At 40.3% G+C, this 23,745-nt stretch overlaps 1 pseudogene; it reads left to right on the top strand.

The window, feature by feature from the left end:
- Positions 1-22,543: 22,543 nt before the first annotated feature.
- Positions 22,544-23,657, top strand: LOC138938987 (uncharacterized; annotated as a pseudogene).
- The last annotated feature ends 88 nt before the right edge of the window (positions 23,658-23,745 follow it).

Genomic DNA, 23,745 nt, shown 5'->3' with positions numbered 1-23,745 from the left:
TCAAATAATTGTAATATAGAAATATTAAACGACTATCCAAAACTTAAAAAACTTTTTATTAAATATAATACAGCTCTACCAAGCAGTGCATCTGTAGAAAGAATGTTTAGCATCGGTGGCTCTGTATTAACACCACAAAGAGGGCATTTAAATGATGATACTATGAAGCAACAAATTTTATTAAAAATTAATAAAGAATTTCGATAAAATTTAATCATTTATTTTGTAATAAACCTTGAATGAAATCTTGCTTACAATTTTTAAAAGTTTTTCTTATGTAAAATAATTTATTATTTTGTATTGTAAAAAAGTAACGGAAATTGTAACGACTCGCTACTTTTTAGTAACTGTAACGGTAACGAGTTACTTTTTAGAAAAAATAACGGTAACGGTAACGAGTTACTTTTATAAAGTAACTTTCCCAACCCTGCCAAAATCCAACAGTCTTCGTATTAGAATCACAAGATACTACATTTGCACTAACACTCACATGCAGACACACTATCTGTGGATACACGCTATATGGCACTGAGCATCCGAAACTATTCATTTTTGAAACCCAAAAGGGTAATATCTTCAAGGCGAGATCCAAAATTACGGTGACAAATTTGGATCTGTTTACATATGCGAATTCAAAATTCGTGTATGTCAAAAAATACATTAGAAATCAGATCACTTCACTATACAAAGACATTATTACGCAAAAGTGCGAATTAGAAAAACAAGTAATTCAAAATACTTTGTCTTTGGCAGCAATACAATCGGACGAATTGGCCTATCGAATGATGAAATCACCTGGCTACATGGCGGTGACATCAGGCGAAGGAATCCACATAATTAGATGCGTGCCTATAGAAGTTGCATTAAACAAGACAAACACTTGCCATATAGAGCTACCCTTCAGAAACACCTCTCTGTTCATGACACCTAAATTACACATCGTAATTAGACACGGTACATTAAGAGACTGTAATACATTACTCCCGATTCTCTATAACATTGAAGGAACCTGGCTCCAATTCAATCCTACCCCATCTATGGCAACCTCCCCACATGAGATCAAACCCGTTACAAAATTATCCTGGAAATATTTAGGTCCTCAATCATTAGCCACTAGTGGCATTTATTCGCAGCGAGATTTAGATAAATTGAGTGTCACGTCTCGGTAATCGAAGTTAAGAAAAAAAATTAATTTTTAAATTACTATCATTGAGTAATTTATTAAAAACGTGACAATATAAATTTTATTAAAAATAGCTATAAATTGGTTTGTTCCAAGGTTCTCTGTTATTTCTTCAATAGCTATTATATTTATTTGTTCTTTACTGGTAAGTATTTATTCGTGATTTATTTAAATAGAAAAGTATTATTTTTGGCCACTCTGCAGTTCACCGAGTTTACCAGGGATCAGAAGGCTTCAACTTGTCACTGTGAAATCGGAGTTACCTTAACTTACCAGATTTATTTTTATGAATATATGCTAGAGTACGTCTTCTAAGCACGTTGGATTCCTTCCTGTGAATGGTCTTCCGAAGGTTCCAAAGAATTGGCTGCTTTACTGACTACAGCGAACGACGGCTGATCGAGGATGTAGGAATGGCCGGTCGTTAAATAATTGCGAATCGTTGCAATATAAAAGATCACTTTATTTTATATTCAACGTTAAATTAGTAATATTACAGTCGCTAGACTAGGGGCTGGTAAACTCGTTCTTTACAACGGAGTGTGTATATAAAAGTCTTAAAGACTCGTACTGGAGTTTGACGACGCGTACGCTGGATTATTAAACGCTAACTGGATGAACGTCGAAGTAGTAATTCAGAGTCAAAGTAGTAAACGTGTTAACAGTTTAAGCGCTGGATTAATAATGCTGGACGTCGAGCTCGCACTGAGCTCCTCCGGTCTTCAGGAGTTGGTGGGAGAGATGCTGTAGTGGAATCGCCTCGTTGTAGATGGTGGAATACTCTTCCTATGCTTTTGCCTTAAGCTTCCTGGTGCTGGTGGGAGACCCATGGGGGGGGGGAGCAAAGGCAAGTGGAAGCGTCGCTGGTAGGGATCTCTGTGCGAGAAGGACAGCTATATCGTAGCCTCGCAACATTCCAACTTGTTTGTCCGGCTTAATCTTATCGAGCGGGCGGATAAGAATATCGATCGACGGCTAGTCTGCATACCATGCACAGTTTTAAGGCTCTTATAAAACTCTTATAATGCTACGGTGAATAAAATATTATTTCTTATATTCCTAGCTTCTTATTGCTAAACGCATTATTAATAATGAAGAACGCCATGTTATATAGGATTCGTGAGCGCGTAGTATAGAGTTTATAAATGCGTACGAAGATTCTTAATGCTACTAAATAAAGGATATAAAATAATATAAAGTTAAATGTTATGGTGTGCATATTAATGTATGTGTACTTAAAATTATTATATTAAAGCATGTACCAATGTCCCATTTTGCTATGTTCATACGGGATTTTGTTATATACGCGCATTTGTTAGTTAATAACGTTACATTTGCATTGTTCATTGTTTCATTCTTTTCGCGTGTATTTTCTTATTGAATTTAATGCTTTAGAAGTTAGTTTCGTTTATTAAAAGTTATCTATTAAAAGATCTTTTGTATATTCGTATATACAGGGTGATTCAAAACAACCTTCTGTCCTTGCAATGTCATATACTTGACACTAATCTAAGACGATTTTTCCTTTGCCAAAATTTTTTCCGAGGCTTAGTTTTTAAATTATAAGCCAAAATAGTTAACGAATTACGGGCCGCGTACGCGAGGCAGGCAGGAGCGACGCAACTCACCGTCCCATGCTGGTGATTACGTGAGGCGCTCGCTGCGATTAACTGTTTGCTACATGGGGTGTATGTGTGAGAGAGAACGTATACGCGTATACACACAAATACACATTCTCTCTTTCTCTCTCTCTCTCTTTCTCCCTCTCTGTCTCTTTTACACGCATCGTATGTAGCAAACAGCTGATCGCACACACGCACTCTCTTTCTCTCTCTCTCTCTCTCTCTCTCTCTCTCTCTCTCTATCTTTCTCTTTTACATCTATCGCGTGTAGCAAACAGTTGATCGCACACATGCACTCTGTCTCTCTCTCTTTCTCTCTCTCTCACACTAATTCTTACCTTTTATGTAGTAATTCGTTGCCTTCATACGACTCAATAAGTAATACTTCCGTATGATAGAACGAATAACTAGCAAACTTTTTCCCCTCATAAATTGTACCACTTATCGAACTTTTACGAATTAATCTACGCACTTTATCGATAAATTGAATTTATTAACGATTATAACGATTAATCACAATCTACCGATTACTACCGATTAATTATTAAAATATCTCGAAGAAAGAAACACGTTATTCGATGCGGAAACTACGCGACGACAACAAGCAAGTTATATCAGTACTAGCGTTGCCGGCATGCCGGCTGCCGGCTGCCGAACAACTGAATGTATCACATTACGCGTGATCGACGCGGACGCTATCATGTGTCCCGTGATCGGCTAAAGCCTCCGACATTGTAAATTCGATAGTTTCGAAAACATAAAACTATAAAATATGAAAATATAATGACGTATAATAACATCGTTTTTTTTAATAAATTCAGTTTATCGATAAAGTGCGTGGATTAATACGTAAAAGTTCGATAAGTGGTACAATTTGTGAGTGAAAAAAAGTTTGTTAGTTACTCGTTGTATCACACGGAAATATTACTTATCGAGTCGTATAAGGGCAACGAATCTCTACATACAAGGTAAGAGTCAGTGAGTGAGAAAGAGAGAATGTGTATTTGTATGAATACGCGTATACGTTCTCTCTCACACATACACCCCATGTAGCAAACAGTTAATCGCAGCGAGCGCCTCACGTAATCACCAGCATGGGACGGTGAGTTGTGCCGCTCCTGCCTGTCTCGCGTACGCGGCCCGTAATTCGTTAACTATTTTGGCTTATAATTTAAAAACTAAGCCTCGGAAAAAATTTTGGCAAAGAAAAAATCGTCTTAGAATAGTGTCAAGTATATGACATTGTAAGGACAGAAGGTTGTTTTGAATTACCCTGTATATATATATAATTTAACAACTAAGCTTCGGATAAAATTTTGGTAAAGGAAAAATCGTTGTAACGGGGTCACTTTTCGCGAGTGCATGGATAAACTCGGTCGGGATCAGGGCTCGTGAAAAGGTGAGACGAAAGATTTAGATATTGTCTTTATTTGCCTCTTTCGGCAATGGTCGATTTACAATAGTGAGCGCGCGGCGGATGATGCAACGCGCTAGATGCAATGCGCGTTCGTTATTCGGTGCGCGATGTTCGATATATATCGAACCGCTTATAATATTCGTAACCGTGTTTATTTTGACGGCACGCTAGACGCGCAAGAAATCGGGCGCGGTCGGTCGGCGCGTGTACGGCAAGGCCGTGTTTATTTTGACGGCGCGCGAGACGCGCAAGAAATTGGGCGCGGTCGGTCGGCGCGTATACAGCAAGGCCGTGTTTATTTTGACGGCGCGCGGAATATAATGAAATATCAGGTGATAGGTATTTCGGCGCGATAATTATAATTCGTTAGTATTAATATGGCTCCGATCGTGACCGCGGGATTAATCGCGTGTTCCCAGTGGTCGGGGAATGCGAGCGGAGATCGAGTACCCTCGACCGGACGGAGAACTCTCCGTCCCTGCTTCCGTTCGCGGAGTTGAGGATAGCGTGGCGGAGTCGAGAAAACTCGACGGGGCAGCGAACTCGCAAACCCACGGTCCGGCTAGCTGGAGCGGTCGAATGATAGACCGTAGTCGAGGAGAGTGGCGAACACTCCGCTCTCGTTGAGTCGGTCGGATTTGTGTCAGGAGTTCGGAGACTGCACGGAAGCCGAGAATGCTCGGCGGAGGCTGCGAACACGTCAACCTCACGTTCCGTCGTTGCTACGATTTTCAGGATCGGTTCTGGTATCTCGGAGCGTACTGCTCGAGCGGATTCAGGAATCGTTCTGGTCCCGAGATGCCGAAACGCTGTCTTCTTATACCCGAGCGTCTATCGGTAATTGCGTCGTTCGCCCCCGGGTGGGGATAACGACGCGTTGTTTTTGGCGGGTAAATTACGGTAAACGCGTCGCTTCCCCTGGGCGAAACGACGCGGCGTTTCGGCGGGTGACGCTCGGGATCTTCCGGCAGCGCTCGGCTATGCTCGGTCTTCGGCGTAACGGCGGCCGTATAACGGCCGCATGGTTGTTTATCACAACCGCGGTGTTTGAGATATTAAAAAGGGCGCTAGGCGCCTCTGCCACTGCCCGGCTGGTGTTCGCCGGGCGGCAGACTTCCGGCTGGCTACGTGCCGGGTAACGATGGGGGGTGCATCGTTACATCGTCTTAGAATTAATTCAAGAATACGACATTTTAAGAACTAAAAGTTGTTTTGAATCACCCTGTATACACACAAAAAAAATCAAATGTGGTACACACACAATAAATGTATATGGTGTGCGCGGTGCACGCGTTTGTAATGTTGTAGTTCTTCTCTAAAAAAGGCATGATTGATATATTGTTATCGCTTTTAAATTAGAAATAAATATATCGCAACTTTCCTCTCTCAGAATCTTTCATTTTCTTGTTTCTGCATAATTCTCTTCCTTTTACGAATTCTTTTTACAAGGTTTTAACAAAAATGTATACATTGACATCAATAAAATAATGTTAATGTTACATGTTTAACATAACGTTACAATTATGTCGTTAAAGTTACATAGCATTTATGAAATTTTTAGAATATACAAGTTTACATTCACCAAAATACAATACATAAATGTTACGTATTTAACATAACGATACACTTATGTCGTTAGAGTTATGTAGCATTTATGAAATTTTTAGAGTGTACACATTTACATTCACCAAAATACATAATTGGTACGTATTTAACATAACGTTTCAATTATGTCATTAGAGTTACGTAGCATTTATAAAACTTTTAGAGTATATACATTTACATTCACCAAAATACATAAATGTTACATATTTATTATAACATTACAATTACGTCGTTAGAGTTACGTAGCCTTTACGAAACTTTTAGAGTATGCACATTTACGTTCACAAAAATACATAAATGTTACGAATTTATTATAACGTTACAATTACGTCGTTAGAGTTACGTAGCATTTACGAAACTTTTAGAGTATGCACATTAACGTTCACAAAACTGTATAAATGTTACATAACAAAGTAACGACAAAATTACATAACAATTCAATGCAACAATTATAGATTCATTATGTTATTGATATAACTGATACGTTATAGTTTCATTTTAATGATCTGTAATATATACATATAGAACATTATATAATTGTTACGGAAATGAGCCCTGCGTGTTTACTGGGTCGTTAATAATTAAGAGCTCGCATATGCATATTTCATAACGCTGGGTTTCATATTAAAATTATAAATAACGGTAGGGAATTAGGAATAAGAAATAATATTCATGCATGTAATATTTTTTTAAGAGTTTATAAGAGTCTTAAACTGTGCATGGTATGCGGACTTTTTTTCCCCGCAACTTTGTAATGCAATGTTTGTTATTGATATTAAGTAAGATTAGATACGTAAACAAAAAAAAATAAGATAATTGAAAAAAATAACTAAAAAAAAACGTCGCGCGCGGACTTGAACACGGGCCAGTAGCGTGCCAGCCATGAACCTTGCCTACTGTGCCGCGCTCGCTTGCTCGACAACGCAACACAGTTACTGGTATACCATACATACCGCGCGTGAAACTCTACCGTAGATTTTCTCGGAAAGCAAGAAGTAGTGCATAAAATCCCGTTAGCCTGGTACTTAGGGCAAATACCTCTCCAACATACCTGAGTCCCATCAAAATCCATTTGTATCATGTTGCGTGGTTCCCTTGTGAGACGTGACAAGCACTTAGCACTGTGTGCCGAGAAGCGGCTGTTCTCAATTTCCTTGATGTTGCACAAGAATTTTCGACTAATTTGACTTACAGACACGTAGATAAGACGTTCTGAACAAACAAAACTTGCGTACATAGCGATCTTAGCACTGTGTACCGAGTAGCGGCTGTACTCAATTTCCTTGGTGTTGCACAAGAATTTTCGACTAATTTGACTTACAGACACGTAGCTAAGACGTTCCGAACGTACAAAACTTGCGTACATAGCGATACTAGCACAGTGTGATGAGTGGTTTTTCTCATTTTCCTTGATGTTGCACAAGAATTTTCGACAAACCTCACTTATTGACACGTAACTAAGACGTTCCGAACGAACAAAACTTCCGTACGTACCGATCTCTGCTCTGTGCCAAGAAAAGCGTATCTCCTCAATTTCCTTGACGTTGTACAAGAATTTACGGCATATCTCACTTACTGACACGTAACTAAGACGCTCCGAACGAACAAAACTCGCGTATATAGCGATTTCTGCTCTGTGCGCAGAAAAGCGTATGTTCTCAATTTTTTTGACGTTGTACAAGAATTTTCGACAAATCTCACTTACTGACACGTAACTAAGACGTTCCGAACGAACAAAACTTGTGTACGTACCGATCTCTGCTTTGTGCCAAGATAAGCGTTTCTCCTCAATTTCCTTGATGTTGTACAAGAATTTTAGGCAAATCTCACTTACTGACAAATAACTAAGATTTTCCGAACAACAAAACATGCGTACGTACCGATCTCTGCTCTGTGCGCAGAAAAGCGTATACCCTCAATTTCCTTGATATTGTACAAGAACTTTCGGCGAATCTCACTTACTGATACGTAACTAAGACGTTCCGAACGAACAAAACTTATGTACGTACCGATCTCTGCTCCTGTGCCAAGAAAAGCGTATCTCCTCAATTTCCTTGACGTTGTACAAGAATTTTCGGCAAATCTCACTTACTGACACATAATTAAGACGTTCCGAACGAACAAAACATACGTACATAGCGATCTCAGCTCTGTGCGTAGCAAAGCGTATGAGTGGCCTTCACTTGGACACAGTACAATTGGACACGGTGCAAATGGACACGTTACAAATGGACACGAGATTGTGCACACGGTTCAATTGGACACAGTGCATTTGGACACAGTAATTTTGGATACAGTAGCTTTTGGACACATAAGAAGATACGCATCGTTTACTTGGACACCGCTCAATTGGACACTGTTCATTTGGACACCGTTCGTTTGGACACCGTTATTTGCCCACCGTTCGTTTGGACACCGTTCATTTGCCCATCGTTCGTTTGGACACCGTTCATTTGTACACAGAAACATGCGCACTGTTTGTTTGAATATGTAACAGATGGAGAGAAATAAAAATCATTTTGGGAAAATATAATCAGTATTCTTATAACACTTTATACTGGTAAATCTATGTAAAATATGAAATCGTGGAAAGAAGATACATTTGAAGGTTATAATTTCTGTCAAAATAAAATATATTCATACTTATATATCTCTGATACTGATGTCATTAATTTTACATTGCTTTTAGCACTTTGTTTAGCCTTTCGCATATTTGGATGTCATGCATGGATACAGTGGGTTCCGCCCCCCCTGCGGGGGGGCTCCACTTCCGGCAGATATAACCTAACCCAAACCTATTTCTTATTTAAAACAAAAATTTGGTGTGGATTACGTCGTATAATTTAACTCAAATTTTGGTGTCCAAACGAACGGTGTCCAAACGAACGGTGGGCAAATAACGGTGTCCAAACGAACGGTGTCCAAATGAACGGTGCGCATCTTTCTGTGTCCAAACGAACGGTGTCCAAATGATCAGTGTCCAATTGAGCGATGTCCAAGTAAACGATGCGTATTTTCTTATGTGTCCAAAAGCTACTGTATCCAAAATTACTGTGTCCAAATGCACTGTGTCCAATTGAACCGCGTGCAAAATCTCGTGTCCATTTGTAACGTGTCCATTTGCACCGTGTCCAATTATACTGTGTCCAAGTGCACCACTCCCAAAGCGTATACCCTCAATTTCCTTGACGTTGTACAAGAATTTTCGGCAAATCTCACTTACTGACACGTAACTAAGACGTTCCGAACGAACAAAACTTGCGTACATAGTGTTACGTCTCAGTATTCGAAGTTAATAAAAAAAAAAATTATTAATGTGAATTACTAATGCTAAGTAATTTCTTAAAACGTGACTATATCTATTGTAATAATAGTAGTAGTGAGTTTGTGTTTAATCTAGAGTTTAAGTATTTAAATCGAATAAAATGATTATTTCTTAAGATGTTTTGTTTCTTTTTCGGTCACCCTGCATTCACCGGGTCTACCGGGGACCAGAAGACTTATAACTTGTCGCTGTGGAATCGGTATTACCTTGACTCACCAGATTTTTGTATCTAAATACGTGCTGTATGATGTTCTCTAAACACACTGGATTTCCTCTTACGGATGGTCTTCCGAAGGCTCCAAAGAATTCACTGCGTCTGCTGACTACAGTGGACGACGGCCGATCGAGGATGTAGGAATGGCCGGTCGTTAAATAATTACGAATCGTTGCAATATAAAAAGAATCACTTTTTTTTATACTCAACATTAAATTTCTATTATTATTACAGTCGCTATGCTAGCGGCTGGTAAACTCCGTTTCAGAGTATATCTAAGAGTAGTACTCTTAAAGACTTGTACAGAAGTTTGACGACGCGTAACGCCGTATTACTGACGCTTGACAAAAGGATTTGGAGCTCGAAAGTAGTAAACGTGTTAACAGTTTGCCGTCGCGAATAGTAATGCTGGACGTCGAGCTCGTACTGAGCTCCTCCGATCTTCAGGTGTTGGTGGGGAGATGCTGCAGTGGGAGCGCCTTTCTATGCCTGGTGGGATAGTCTCCCTATGCTCTTCCTTCAATCTTCTTGATGTTGGCGGGAGATTCATGGGCGGGGCAGTGGCAAGTGGAAGCGCTGCTGGTAGGGATCTCTGTGCGAGAAGGACAGCAATATCGTAGCCTCGCCGCATTCCAACTTGTTTGTCCGGCTTAATCTTATCGAGCGGGCGGATGAGAATATTGATCGAAGGCTAGTCCGCATACCATGCACAGTTTAAGACTTTTATAAAACTCTTATAATGCTACGGTGAATAAAATATTATTTCTTATACTCCTAGCTTCTTATTGCTAAACGCATTATTAATAATAAAAAACGCCACGTTATATAGGATTCGTGTGCGCATAGTATAGAGTATATAAATGCGTATGATGTGTATAAAGATTCTTAATGCTACTAAATAAAGGATATAAAGTAATATAAAGTTAAATATTATGGTGTGCATATATATAAATGTATGTGTACTTAAAATTAAAGCGAGTACTAATGTCCCATTTCGCTAGGTTTATACGGGACGCGCATCTGTTAGTTAATAACGTTACATTTGCATTATTCATTGTTTCATTCTTTTCGCTTGTATTCTCTTATTGATTTTAATCCTTTAAAAATTAGTTTCGTTAAGAGTTATTATTTATGCAAATCACCTCGTATATAGCCAACGTTCGCGCCAGCGGGTGACGCAGAAATAACCATCCTATGTAGACCATAAGAATAATTAATAATCTATATTTGCATTTAAGATTGCACAGCTAGTTAGGCAATTCGAACGCTACAAAATTATAACATATATATATATATACTATATATATATACAAATATACGAAAGATCTTTTAATAAACGATAACTTTTAATAAACGAAACTAACTTCAAAAGCAATAAATTCAATAAGGAGATACACGCGAAAGGAATGAAACAGTGAACAATGCAAATGTAACATTATTAAACGTTATTAACTAACAAATGCGCGTCCCGTATGAACATAGCAAAATGGGACATTGGTACATGCTTTAATATAATAATTTTAAGTACACATACATTTATATATGCACACCGTAATGTTTAACTTTATATCCTTTATTTAGTAGCATTAAGAACCTTTATACGCATCATACGCATTTATATACTCTATACTACGCGCACACGAATCATATAAAACGTGGCGTTCTTCATTATTAATAATGCGTTTAGCAATAAGAAGCTAGGAATATAAGAAATAATATTTTATTCACTGTAGCATTATAAGAGTTTTATATGAGTCTTAAACTGTGCATGGTATGCGGACTAGCCGTCAATCAATATTCTTATCCGCCCGCTCAATAAGATTAAGCCGAACAAACAAGTTGGAATGTTGCGAGGCTACGATATAGTTGTCCTTCTCGCACAGAGATCCCTACCAGCGGCGCTTCCACTTGCCATTGCTCCCGCCCATGAATCTCCCACCAGCACCAGGAAGCCTAAGGCAAAAGCATAGGGAGACTATCCCACCATCTACAAAGAGGCGATCCCACTGCAGCATCTCTCCCACCAACACCTGCAGACCGGAGGAGCTCAGTGCGAGTCCGACGTCCAGCATTACTATTCGCGACGGCAAACTGTTAACACGTTTACTACTTTCAAGCTCCGAATCCCTTTGTCAAGCGTCAGTAATCCGGCGTTACGCGTCGTCAAACTTCTGTACAAGTCTTTAAGACTCTTAGATATACTCTGAAACGGAGTTTACCAGCCGCTAGCATAGCGACTGTAATAATAATAGAAATTTAACGTTGAGTATAAAATAAAGTGATTCTTTTTATATTGCAACGATTCGTAATTATTTAACGACCGGCCATTCCTACATCCTCGATCGGCCGTCGTCCACTGTAGTCAACAGACGCAGTAAATTCTTTGGAGCCTTCGGAAGACCATCCGTAAGAGGAAATCCAGTGTGTTTAGAGAACATCATACAGCACGTATTTAGATACAAAAATCTGGTGAGTCAAGGTAATACCGATTCCACAGCGACAAGTTATAAGTCTTCTGGTCCCCGGTAGACCCGGTGAATGCAGGGTGACCGAAAAAGAAACAAAACATCTTAAGAAATAATCATTTTATTCGATTTTAAATACTTAAACTCTAGATTAAACACAGACTCACTACTACTATTATTTCAATTGATATAGTCACGTTTTAAAAGATTACTTAGCATTAGAAATTCAAATTAATATTTTTTTTATTAACTTCGAACACTGAGACATGACACTAGCAATAGTTTTCATTAAAGAAGTGAAAAAGGTTAGAGCTTGGTCTGTTAATAGGGCTTTCGGTGCTCCGTATACACAAATAAAATCTTTTATAAATACGTCAGCAATGGAAAGGGAATCTGCAGTTTGCATAGGGGTAGCGATTGAATACTTTGTCAAATGATTTTGAATAGTTAGGCTATAGGAACTATTTCGGCTGATCATGGGCAATGGTCCTATGACGTCCATTGATATCTTATCGAAGGCGGTTCCCGGGGTATCAGTAATCATCATAGGTTGTTTTGTTTTCACCCGGGTGAGTTTTTTTATTTGACAGCTTTTACAGTTTTTGATGTACTCTTCTATATCCTTCTTCATTGTTGGCCAATAATAATTCTGTTTTATTCGGTTATAAGTTTTATTTACGCCTTTATGTTCCCCGATTTTCGTAGCGTGTTTTTCGTAAATAATGTTTTGTCGTTCCCTTGGGTCGACAAAATAGACAACAAATTAGAGATTTGCAAATTGTTATTGTTAAAGATAAATCTACTAAAAAACTTTTAAGAGTTCTAAACAAAAAGTTCCAGGGAATCCTATCGTATAAATCGTTCTGAGCAATACTAATAGATTTCAGTCCCAGTTCTATCACAACATCACGTAGTGACCGAATACAATTTTGAATATCGCTCCGTTCAATAGGGGTTTTATCGTCCTGTTTTATCGAAAGATTTATTAGAAATTTTCCATTATTTAAATTTGTAACTCGCGCTCTTGTGAATGTAAGTTCTTCAAAGTTTGGGAGTTTATTTTCCCTCTGGTAATTTTTCGCTCCTTTATCACAAGGGGCTCCGTTAAGGGTTACGAAAATAACGTGGTGATCCTTCCTAGTAAGCAGAGAGTCACGAATATCATTTATTTGAAAAGGACTTTCGTTGTCTGAGGATCTGGGTTGAGGGGAATCTGCTTCAGTTTCATCTGTTTCATTTTCGGAGTTCTCGTCCGACATTGATTCGTCGTCGTTAAGTTCCATTGGTTGGTCGTTTGAATTCATTTCTTCTTCTGGGTTTATGGGAAATGGGAACTGCGGTCTATCGGTAATGATAGGAGGGGTTAATAGGGCATCCTCGTTTAGATCTCTGATAATTATTCGGTGTGGAGGGTCTTCGGGTGTATCATTAGTAATGGAAGGTCTAGATTGCTAAGTAGTCGACTGGGCTGTTTGATAAGAGAAAAGAGATTCATTGGAGCTGTCGTTTAATGTGGTTAAAGGAAGCGTGAAAACATCTGAAGTGTATGGGTTTCTAGAGAGAGCGTCAGCGACAAGGTTAATTTTTCCCGCTTTATAATTTATTAATCATATTCTGAAAGTTTTAACCTCCATTTCCACAGCTTTGAACTGGGGTCCTTTATCGAGTGTAGCCAAACCAAGGGTTTATGGTCAGTCAAGATGGTAAACCGTCTGCCGTATAGATAAAGGCGGAAGTGCGTGACACAATACACAACGGCCAGACACTCCTTCTCAATAGTGGAGTATTTTCCTTCGGCGTCATTCAACGTTCTGGAAGTATAAGATATTGGTAAATCTTTTCTAGCTTCGCCTTGGCTCAATACGCCTCCTATGGCGTATCCACTCGCATCTGTGGTTAGCAGGAAAGGTTCGTTAAAATTTGGATATTGTAAAATGGGTTTCTTGCAAAGTTCATTTATAAGTGTGTTAAAAGAATTTTCTTGTAAGGTGGTCCAAATGAATGATTTATCCTTCTTTAATAGGTCGGTCAATGGTTTAGTAATTTTTGAGAAGTCTTTTATAAATCTACGTTAGTATCCAACGAGGCCTAAAAATTGTTGAATGTTCTTGTGATTTTTAGGGACCGGGAAATTTTTTACTGCGATAATTTTATTAGGATCCGGCCTTAAACCGTCACCTCCTATAACGTGTCCCAGATAAGCTACCTCATGCCTTAAAAATTGGCACTTATTAGGTTGTAGTTGTAGATTTGCTTCCTTCAATCTCTGCATAAGCTCTCTAATTTTTATTTTGTGTTCTTCCATCGATCTGGCGTATATGACGATATCGTCGAGGTAGACGAAAAGTTCATTTCCCTGTAATCCGGTGAGCACGTTATCCATTAAACGTTGGAAAGTAGCAGGTGCGTTTTTAAGTCCGAAAGGCATTCGTTGGTATTCGTAATGTCCATATGGAGTAGAGAAAGCTGGTTTCGCTTGATCCTCAGCAGCCATGGGTATCTGATGGAATCCTTGGGCGAGATCAAAAATAGAAAAATATTTCGCGCTTCCCAACTGGTCTAATATTTCTGAAATATTAGGCAGTGGGTATGCATCTCCAATCGTTTTCTCATTTAGCTTCCTGAAGTCTATTACCATTCGCCACTTTTTCTGTCCGTCGGCCGCGGACTTCTTCGGGACGATCCATAAGGGAGCTTTGTATGGAAGCTGATGGTACAATAATTTCGTCCGTTAATAATTTAGTTACTTGTTATCTATTTTACTGCTTATCTATTTCCTCCTTATGGATAGGTGGATACCTGTACTGTTTTACATGTGTAGGTATATTGTCTGTAGTAGGTATAGAATGTTGGACGAAGGTAGTGGACTTAAGGTTCTCCCCTGGGAGATGAAATGTTACGTCCCAGTAATATCGCGGCGCGATAACGGTGAATTCGAGTTCTCGGATTTGTACTGGGCTATGTCGCTGTTTCGGAATATTTCCGGGGATAACCTGCGACTGAGAATTACCGGATTTTCGTAGAATACGCGAGGATATCGGTGAAGACCGCGACCAATTGCGAGATTTGAGTCAAGGCGAGTTGTAGTTAACGGTGCAGATTAGGCAGCTGGGGTACTTCCTCAGTGCGGAGCACCAGATTTCGTTCAAGATTATTAATTAATCCGTTTATACTCGCAGGGTCTTGATCGAATTCGTTTAACTTGTCGGTACACAAACGGCACGAAGTTCCTGATCTAGCAAAACTTAATGCTTTGTCGCATTTATAACATACAATTCTACCGGGTGCGTAGTAACCTATTTCGACTATATGCAAAGATATCGCGGACCACTCACGCAATTCGATGCTTGGAAGATCGCGATAGCAATTGTTGCAAAGGGCAAATTTGGTTAATACATGACATCTTCCAAATGTTCTGACGCAAAAATAGGAGGGAAGGGTCTGCGTTGCATCTATCCCGAATACCCGTTGCACATCTTGTATGAACGATGGACACATAGATGGTTGACCAAGATAACAGTAGGAACTAAGTTGATCTAAGATGTATTGTTACTTAATTTTAAAAAGGTCTTTAATGGCTTCGGGTCAAAAAAGGTTTTTTTTTTCTTTAATGGCTTTCCTAATGGATTTGGGTTAAAAGGGTCTTTAACGGCTTTGGGTCAACAAGGGTTTTTTTCTTTAATAGCCTTTCTAATGGATTTGGGTTAGAAGGGTCTTTGATGGCTCTTCTAATGGATTTGGGTTAAAAAGGGTTTTCTTTAATGGCTTTTCTAATGGATTTGGGTTAAAAGGGTCTTTGATGGCTCTTATAATGGATTTGGTTTAGGAGCCCCAGAGGTAAAGGTAACCAGGTAAAATATAGATACAATCCTACCTTGTAGTGGTGTATTATTCCAGCAACACGGAGTGGTCTGCAGTCCCCCAATGCTCAGGCGTTGCGGCGTCGTATCAACGGTATAGGATTTCTGCTCGGATTTGTAGGTACCTTGTTCGTCTCGGATCCTTTTCGTTGATGTCGAAAGGCGGGATCCACAGGTGTTCAATAGTTATTGCAGTCAATTTAGCTGGCCACTCCACGAGGTTAATACTATTATTATTGTTCCGGTCCACGACTGAATTTACTGTATTATGCTTAAAGAATGCCTCGAATTCAAGGTCATAGTGCGATTCTACCCCGATATACTGAGACTCGTAAGAATTCACAGGCTCGATGGATAATTCTATCAGTTGACGTCGCGCATGTTTCTTTACTCCGCCTCGTCTGTTCTTTGGCATTTGTTAGTATTACAGATGGGATCAAGAACACTGGCTTTATACGTTGATTGTATGTATAGTCGCGTAGCGTGCGAGGGACCGCACTGCCATGCTTAGGAATGTGTGTGGTATGTGATACAGTGTGCGATGGGCCGCTCTAAGTGTATTGCGTATTAATTTCTGATAACAATAGTGGCGTGCGAGGGACCGCACTGCTGTATTGCTATTAGGTGTGTATGTGTCCATGAGCATGGAACAAATGAAGCCAGGCGAAATTTGAATTTTAGTTTCCCACTTGAGTACGCGTGACACAGATATTTAAGAATAACGAATAAAACTTAATAGTCGCGTGGCGAAATAAAATAAAACGATACGTTGATTACGTGGTAGTGTTAACGAAGCACGTCGGTGAAGAAAGAAGGCTTTATCATTAAAATAATTAACAAGAATTTAGCAAATACACTACAATATATTTATTCATTACTTATACACTGTGGTTAATACACTTAAGAACTTATATTTAACGTTAGAATTAGAGTTTGAATTAAACTAGAGTTTAGAGTTAAAGTATAATTGGAATTAAACTAGAATTCGAGTTGGAGTTAGAGTTTAATTTTGAGTTGGATGCCGAGTCCCGATTTAGGCTTGTTGTCGACTTGAGATCAGTGTGACCAGAAACAGGTCCCGCGGCTCACGGCTCAGCAATGGAGGGGATAACGCACACAAGCGCAAACCGCGTACATGTGCGCTCTGCGCTTCGGTTAGTTTCGGAGAGTAGAGAAGAACAGACATATGTTTCCGTCTTCTCACTTTCTACCGAGCTGGCAACGATGGTTGCGTTCCGATATTCACTGCCAATACTGAAAATCTATAGTCCACGTCACGTGCACTATAGATTTTCAGTACTGGCAGTAAATATTGGAACGCAGCCGAAAGCAATGTTGATTGCTTGGCTTATTACATACGATAGCGTTAAATGTTTTTCTGACTCGTGAACTTTTTATTATGCATATATGTATATATATATATATATAAAATATTTTTTTGTTATGCTATATTAGTATAGCATTGGCTATAGTTTATAAGTTTTATTGTGATATAATAAAAGTAATATATTTACATATAAGGACATATGCAATTTTTTAATTACTTTATATTACTTTAATAATTACTTTATTAATTATTTACACAAATATATATTTGTGTAAGATTATAAATATTACAATAATATAAGAACAAAGAGTGAATGGACTTCCATACCACCTATGAGGTTCCACTAATGGCGCGTTAGATTTTTTTATTATGTGAATCTTCGCCTGGAGTCCTATTGTACCACATTTTATTGATGTCTCTTATAGACATAATATTTTTTTACACGTTTACTTTATTATGTCTTTTGCAAACATAATGTCTATTACAGACATGAAAATTTTTGGACGCACCTTTTACAAATATGGTGTCTTTTGGAGACATAAAATCTATTACAGATATGATTTTTTACAAAAAAATAAGTAAAGCAACTATTTTTATTATTTATATGAATAATAATGCCCATAAAATACAAGTCATTATCTTCTGAACATTATTATTGCATATCAGTAGATGTTGAAGGACCAGCAATATCATAAACATCTGCAGCATATAATGTAAGACTGCTTTTTTGTTTTTTAGGAGGAATGTTATATAATTTGTCCGACGACATAAGAGATAAATACTTCTTATCAATCTCCATATTTAGAATGGTTTCTTTTCTTGTTTTCAATGCTGATTTCAAAACACAAATAGCATTTATAGAGGAAGACGAAAGTTTATTTCGTTTTTCGTTTCTAAATCTGTTAAAACAGAAAACATTCTTTCTGGATCGGCATTCGAATTTGGGAGTGATCTAACAGCATTCAAAAGACGTTTGAGATTGGGATATTTATCAATATTAGTGGAATACTGACTTTGTAAAGTTTGTTTCTACATATCATCAAAGCTTAATTTTAATAGCTTTTCCTTTTCTGTTATTGTAAAATCTAAATGTTAAGTAAGCCATTCTTTCTTCAAACCGTTTTCGTCAAACCCGCCAAGAGTTTCAGCGATAAAAGAAACATCATTGAATGATGTTTCTCTATCAATATCTAATAATGCTAGGTTATGTTCGAAAACTTTTAATTTTGATAAAAATTTATCATTAATTGGTAATCTTTTATAAATTTCCTCGGTGGCAGTTACATAAAATTGCAAACAATTCTTTCGTACATTTACAACTATATCTGCATATCCTTCCTTCATTAATTCATCGAGGTAGTCTTCACATTCAGATCCTAAAGAAACTTCTTCTAACAATTTTTGATTCTCCTTTTCATTAAATTTAATATTATTACATAAATTATTCAAATGCTCTGACTTTAAAAGAATGTTTGCAAACTGTGGTTAAAAGTTCTACTGACTTTGGCTGCAATAAATGTTTTCTAGTTTCCACAGCTTGGAAAAATGCATTAAATGAATTTAAAAAATTTAAAATATGCTGTAAAAATAAGAAATAGGCTTTTATATCTAGATTTTGCATCATAGATAATAAATATGTTCCAGACTTTGTTTTTTCGCTTATGGTAATTTCATTCAGAAATAACTTGATAGTATCCCAAGACTCAAGAAGTCTTTCAACACATGAATGATGAGAAAGCCACCGTGTATCAGACAACTTTAAAATTTTTAGGTTTGTTTGCTGAAAACATTCACAGAACTCTTGATAAATTGCCGAACGTTTTGGACTACCGTTAATAAAATTCACGATTTTTTTTTTAAATTCCTCGCAATAATCCGGTATTTTAGCGCATGCGGCATGCGCAACTAATGCAGTGGAATGACAAGGACATGGAAGTGTAATTAAATTTTTACACATCTTTCAGCTTTTTTTTAAATGAAAGATGTTTTCCCGTCATTACGGATGCATTGTCACATGATAAAGCAACAATATTTAAAAATGGAATATTCAATTTCCACATTTCAGCTTTAAAAGCATTAAACAATTTTTTTGCGCTGCAGTCTCTCGCATCAATATTAATTAATTTTACTAATTGCGAGCGAATGTTTAATGTTTTCGAATCAACATACCGAACAAGAAACGTCATCTATTTTTCATTTGAAATATCAGATGTTTCATCAATAAAAATTGAAAATTTAGTGTTTTGAATGCTGTTAACTATACGATCCGTCTCAATCGGACATAACACATTTGAAATTATATTTGTACATTTTGTTCGGCCCATACTCATATTTTTCAAAACATTAAAATCTTTTCCTATTTCTTGGAAAAGAGTAAGAATATCTTTTGCCGTTTGATGCGAAATATTTTTATCAGCAATTAACGCGGCATAGCGAAATTCTGCTGATTTCTTTCGCTCTTCAAATGACAAAAGTGATCCGTTCACATTCATATCTTCACTGGATTTGTTTGTTTCATTTTCTTTACATTTTATAATATGTTGCTTGGATTCTGCGTGACGATAGATTTGAGACAAACCACCAATAACAGATATATTACAAAACGCGCAGAAGAATGAATTAACGTCATCTGACACTTCGCGTAGCCATGGCTTAAACAAATCGATCTCTAACCATTGTTGTTTAAAACATTTTCGTATTATTGTATTTGAACTTATATTGTTATTATTTAATAATGATGCACTTTCTTTATGACACGCAGAATCTGCATGTCTTATAACGTGCGATAAACCGCACGAAAAATTTTTATTACATATAATACAATGGAAAAGGCTATCGTCAAATGATACTTTGCGTATCCAAAATTTAAATCGATCATCACTAAGCCAAGCTTCTGAAAAGCTTCGCTTAGGTTTCTTTTTTAATGTATCACACATTTCTATATAGAATTGTCAACAACAAAGACTCTAAGAATGAAATATAAATATATAAATATGTAACGGGGTCACTTTTCGCGAGTGCGTGGATAAACTCGGTCGGGATCAGGGCTCGTGAAAAGGTGAGACACACGAAAGATTTAGATATTGTCTTTATTTGCCTCTTCCGGCAATGGTCGGTTTACAATAGTGAGCGCGCGGCGGATGATGCAGCGCGCTAGATGCAACGGGCGTTCGTTATTCGGTGCGCGATGTTCGATATATATCGAACCGCTTATAATATTCGTAACCGTGTTTATTTTGACGGCACGCTAGACGCGCAAGAAATCGGGCGCGGTCGGTCGGCGCGTGTACGGCAAGGCCGTGTTTATTTTGACGGCGCGCGAGACGCGCAAGAAATTGGGCGCGGTCGGTCGGCGCGTATACGGCAAGGCCGTGTTTATTTTGACGGCGCGCGGAATAGAATGAACTATTAGGCGGTAGATATTTCGGCGCGATAATTATAATTATAGTATTATAATATTAGGATTAGTGTGGTCGCGGGATTAATCGCGTGTTCCCAGTGGTCGGGGAATTCGAGCGGAGATCGAGTACCCTCGACCGGGCGGAGAACTCTCCGTCCCTGCTTCCGTTCGCGGAGTGGAGGAGAGCGTGTCGGAGTCGAGAAAACTCGACGGGGCAGCGAACTCGCAAACCCACGATCCGGCTAGCTGGAGCGGTTGAATGATAGACCGTAGTCTCGGAGAGCGGCGAACACTCCGCTCTCGTCGAGTCGGTCGGATCTGTGTCAGGAGTTCGGAGACTGCACGGAAGCCGAGAATGCTCGGCGGAGGCTGCGAACTCGTCAACCCCACGTTCCGTCGTTGCTACGACTGTTCAGGATCGGTTTCTGGTATCTCGGAGCGTACAGCTCGAGCGGATTCAGGAATCGTTCTGGTCCCGAGATGCCGAAACGCTGTCTTCTTATACCCGAGCGTCTATCGGTAATTGCGTCGTTCGCCCCCGGGTGGGGATAACGACGCGTTGTTTTTCGGCGGGTAAATTACGGTAAACGCGTCGCTTCCCCTGGGCGAAACGACGCGGAGTTTCGGCGGGTGACGCTCGGGATCTTCCGGCAGCGCTCGGCTATGCTCGGTCTTCGGCGTAACGGCGGCCGTATAACGGCCGCATGGTTGTTTATCACAACCGCGGTGTTTGAGATATTAAAAAAGGGCGCTAGGCGCCTCTGCCACTGCCCGGCTGGTGTTCGCCGGGCGGCAGACTTCCGGCTGGCTACGTGCCGGGTAACGATGGGGGGTGCATTGTTACAAATATAATGAGTAGGATAGTATGGCCGGTTTTGGCTCAGTTTGTCGTGAGTGTGAGAGAGAGGGTATCGTTGGGGAGGAAGAGAGAGAGATAGTTTCGGAGCAGTTTGTAGGCGCCCGAGGGATGGAGAGCGGGCTGGGCGGGTGCATGGGGGGGTAAGTAGGGTGAGAGGGGAAGCGCGGCCGGGGGGAAGCGGTGGGTACGAGTCGCCGAGAGCGCTCGAGAGATGGCGCTCGGGGGGTGGCGGTTCCTCCCGATTCGCGACCTTGACGCGACTCGCGCTTCTAGCGCGCGATCCGCTGTCGCGATTCTTTAGGGGGGCGCGCCGCTTCTAGCGCGCGATCCGCGAGCGGGCGGCGGGCGCCCGGCGTTGAGGGGGCGGGGGATCGTCGGTGGGCGGTCGAGCGGACAGAGGGGCGTCCCTCGTCGTTCCCCTCTTCTCGAGGCGCGCGTTAGCGCGAGCGCGCTTGTCGCGTTTCGGGGGGCGAGTTTTTTTCCATTTTCCAGCGACGTCGCGCGTCCGTGACGAGACGCGTCCGAGAGCGAGTATCCGGTTCGGTTAATCGGGGGCGCGTCCTCGCTATTTTTCCCCGTTATAAAAGGACGCCGCGATGGTCTCGAGGTATTAGTACGTTCGAGAATAATTCGCGGCGCGATGAAGCGCGCGCCGAGCGCTTTAACGAGATTAGCCGGAAGAGCGGTGAATGTTCGAATCGGAAGTATCGAGGATATATGGAATTTGGAGATACCGAATTGTTTGAAGAAAGAACTACGCGAACGTTATATAGAGGACCGTTTGTACTGTATAGAAGAGATCGGCTTCGCGGAAGAGTTCGTGCGAGAGGCGAGCGAGACGCGATTCGACGAACCTTTCGCGAATGTCGGAGCCGATGGCTATTTGCTTTATCGCAATTGGAAACAGCGATACGGAATTCCGAAATTTTCGTGGGAAGTGAATCACGTCGTGCATTGTTTCTTTAAGTTCGGTTGCCGATTCGAGAACGGAAATTATTTCGAGGAGAACGAGAGATATTGCGCGTATTGCGCGCGTAGCTCGAGTTTCGCGAAAAGCGTATCGACGCACGTGACGAAAACGGTGTATAGCGAGATGGTGCCCGCTTGCAATCTCGTCGACGAGGTTTTCGACGTGTCGAATAATTGGTGCGCCAGCTGCGAGACGAGAGCTTTGTTCTACATCGAGAATTACGATGAGGAGGAGACGTGGTTTATTTGTAAAAAATCTTGGCGTTCGTTAGACGACGAGTGACGAATCGAGAAACGATGGAGGCGCGCGATCTTCTCGATAGCGCACGGGACGTCGCGACGGGGAACGCGTATCGCGCGTGGGCGCAACGGTGCGACGAATGTCTCGAGTCTCTGCGGGAAAGATGTCGAGGCGAGCGCCGAGGGAGATCGACCGGAGCGATCAATTCTCTTATCGCTCGAATCGTTCGATTAACGGGCGCGAGAGACGATTTGCGTCGACGTTTCGAACGCGTGGGAGGCGGTGTAGAGGAACGCGAGGGATTCTCGTGGTCCGAGATCGAGACGGCTTTCTCTAGACGCGTTTTAACCGGCGCGGTTATTAATTTCGATTATATCGAACCTCGACGATTTCTCGAGGACGCTAGAGATACCGTGCTCGATCGAATACGCGATGTTATGAATGAATATAACGGTGTTAAGATCAATACCGTGTTTATTGGCGAGTTCGTTTCGGGCGACAAGATCGATGTTAAGACTATTGTCACGAAGAATTATCCGCTTCTACCTCTTTCCGACTTGCGAGAGTGGTACGAGAAGCGGGTGGTCGACGCTACTCTAGCCTCGTTGGAAGAATTTCAGGAGCGCGATAGCGGATGGGCGTTATCGCGAATATTCAATTTAACGGTGAACGTGAACAGATACAATCCTATGCACGCGGGATGTCAAATTGCACGTCAAATTGCCGCGAGAGATTATGTTGAAGAAAGCGGTAATAAACGTGCAATCTAATGACAATGCGTGTTTCGCATGGGCGGTGGTCGCCGCTCTGTATCTAGCTGAAAAAAACGCGGGTCGGGAATCTTCGTACCCGCATTACACGACAGTGCTGAATCTGAAGGGCGTTAAATTTCCTATGAGTTTGAACAAAATTACTAGATTCGAGCGTATTAACGACATATCTATTAATGTGTATACCGTTCGAAATAAAAAGGAGGGAAAAGGCGGTTGTCGCGTTGTTCCTTTGCGTCTCACTGACGATAAAAAGGACAGACACATTAATCTGCTGTATTTTGACGATATGACGCGACGAGATGACGCGACGCATTTCGCGTGGATCAAGAATCTGTCGCGACTCGTCGGCTCGCAACTGAGCGGTAGACGACATAAATCGCATATATGCGATCGGTGAGTACTAATTAAAAAAATCGTCGCGCGATGTTGATAATGCGCGAGATTTAAAAATGTGCGTTATGTCGCAGATGCATGCACTATTTTCG

Source organism: Polyergus mexicanus, unplaced genomic scaffold (assembly GCF_030449975.1).
Source record: "Polyergus mexicanus isolate NDT 795.1 unplaced genomic scaffold, iyPolMexi1.0 SCAF_13, whole genome shotgun sequence".
Classification (NCBI taxonomy): Eukaryota; Metazoa; Arthropoda; class Insecta; order Hymenoptera; family Formicidae; genus Polyergus; species Polyergus mexicanus.
The sequence above is the reverse complement of the archived record's forward strand: the minus strand, read 5'-3'. Positions and strand labels throughout refer to the sequence as shown.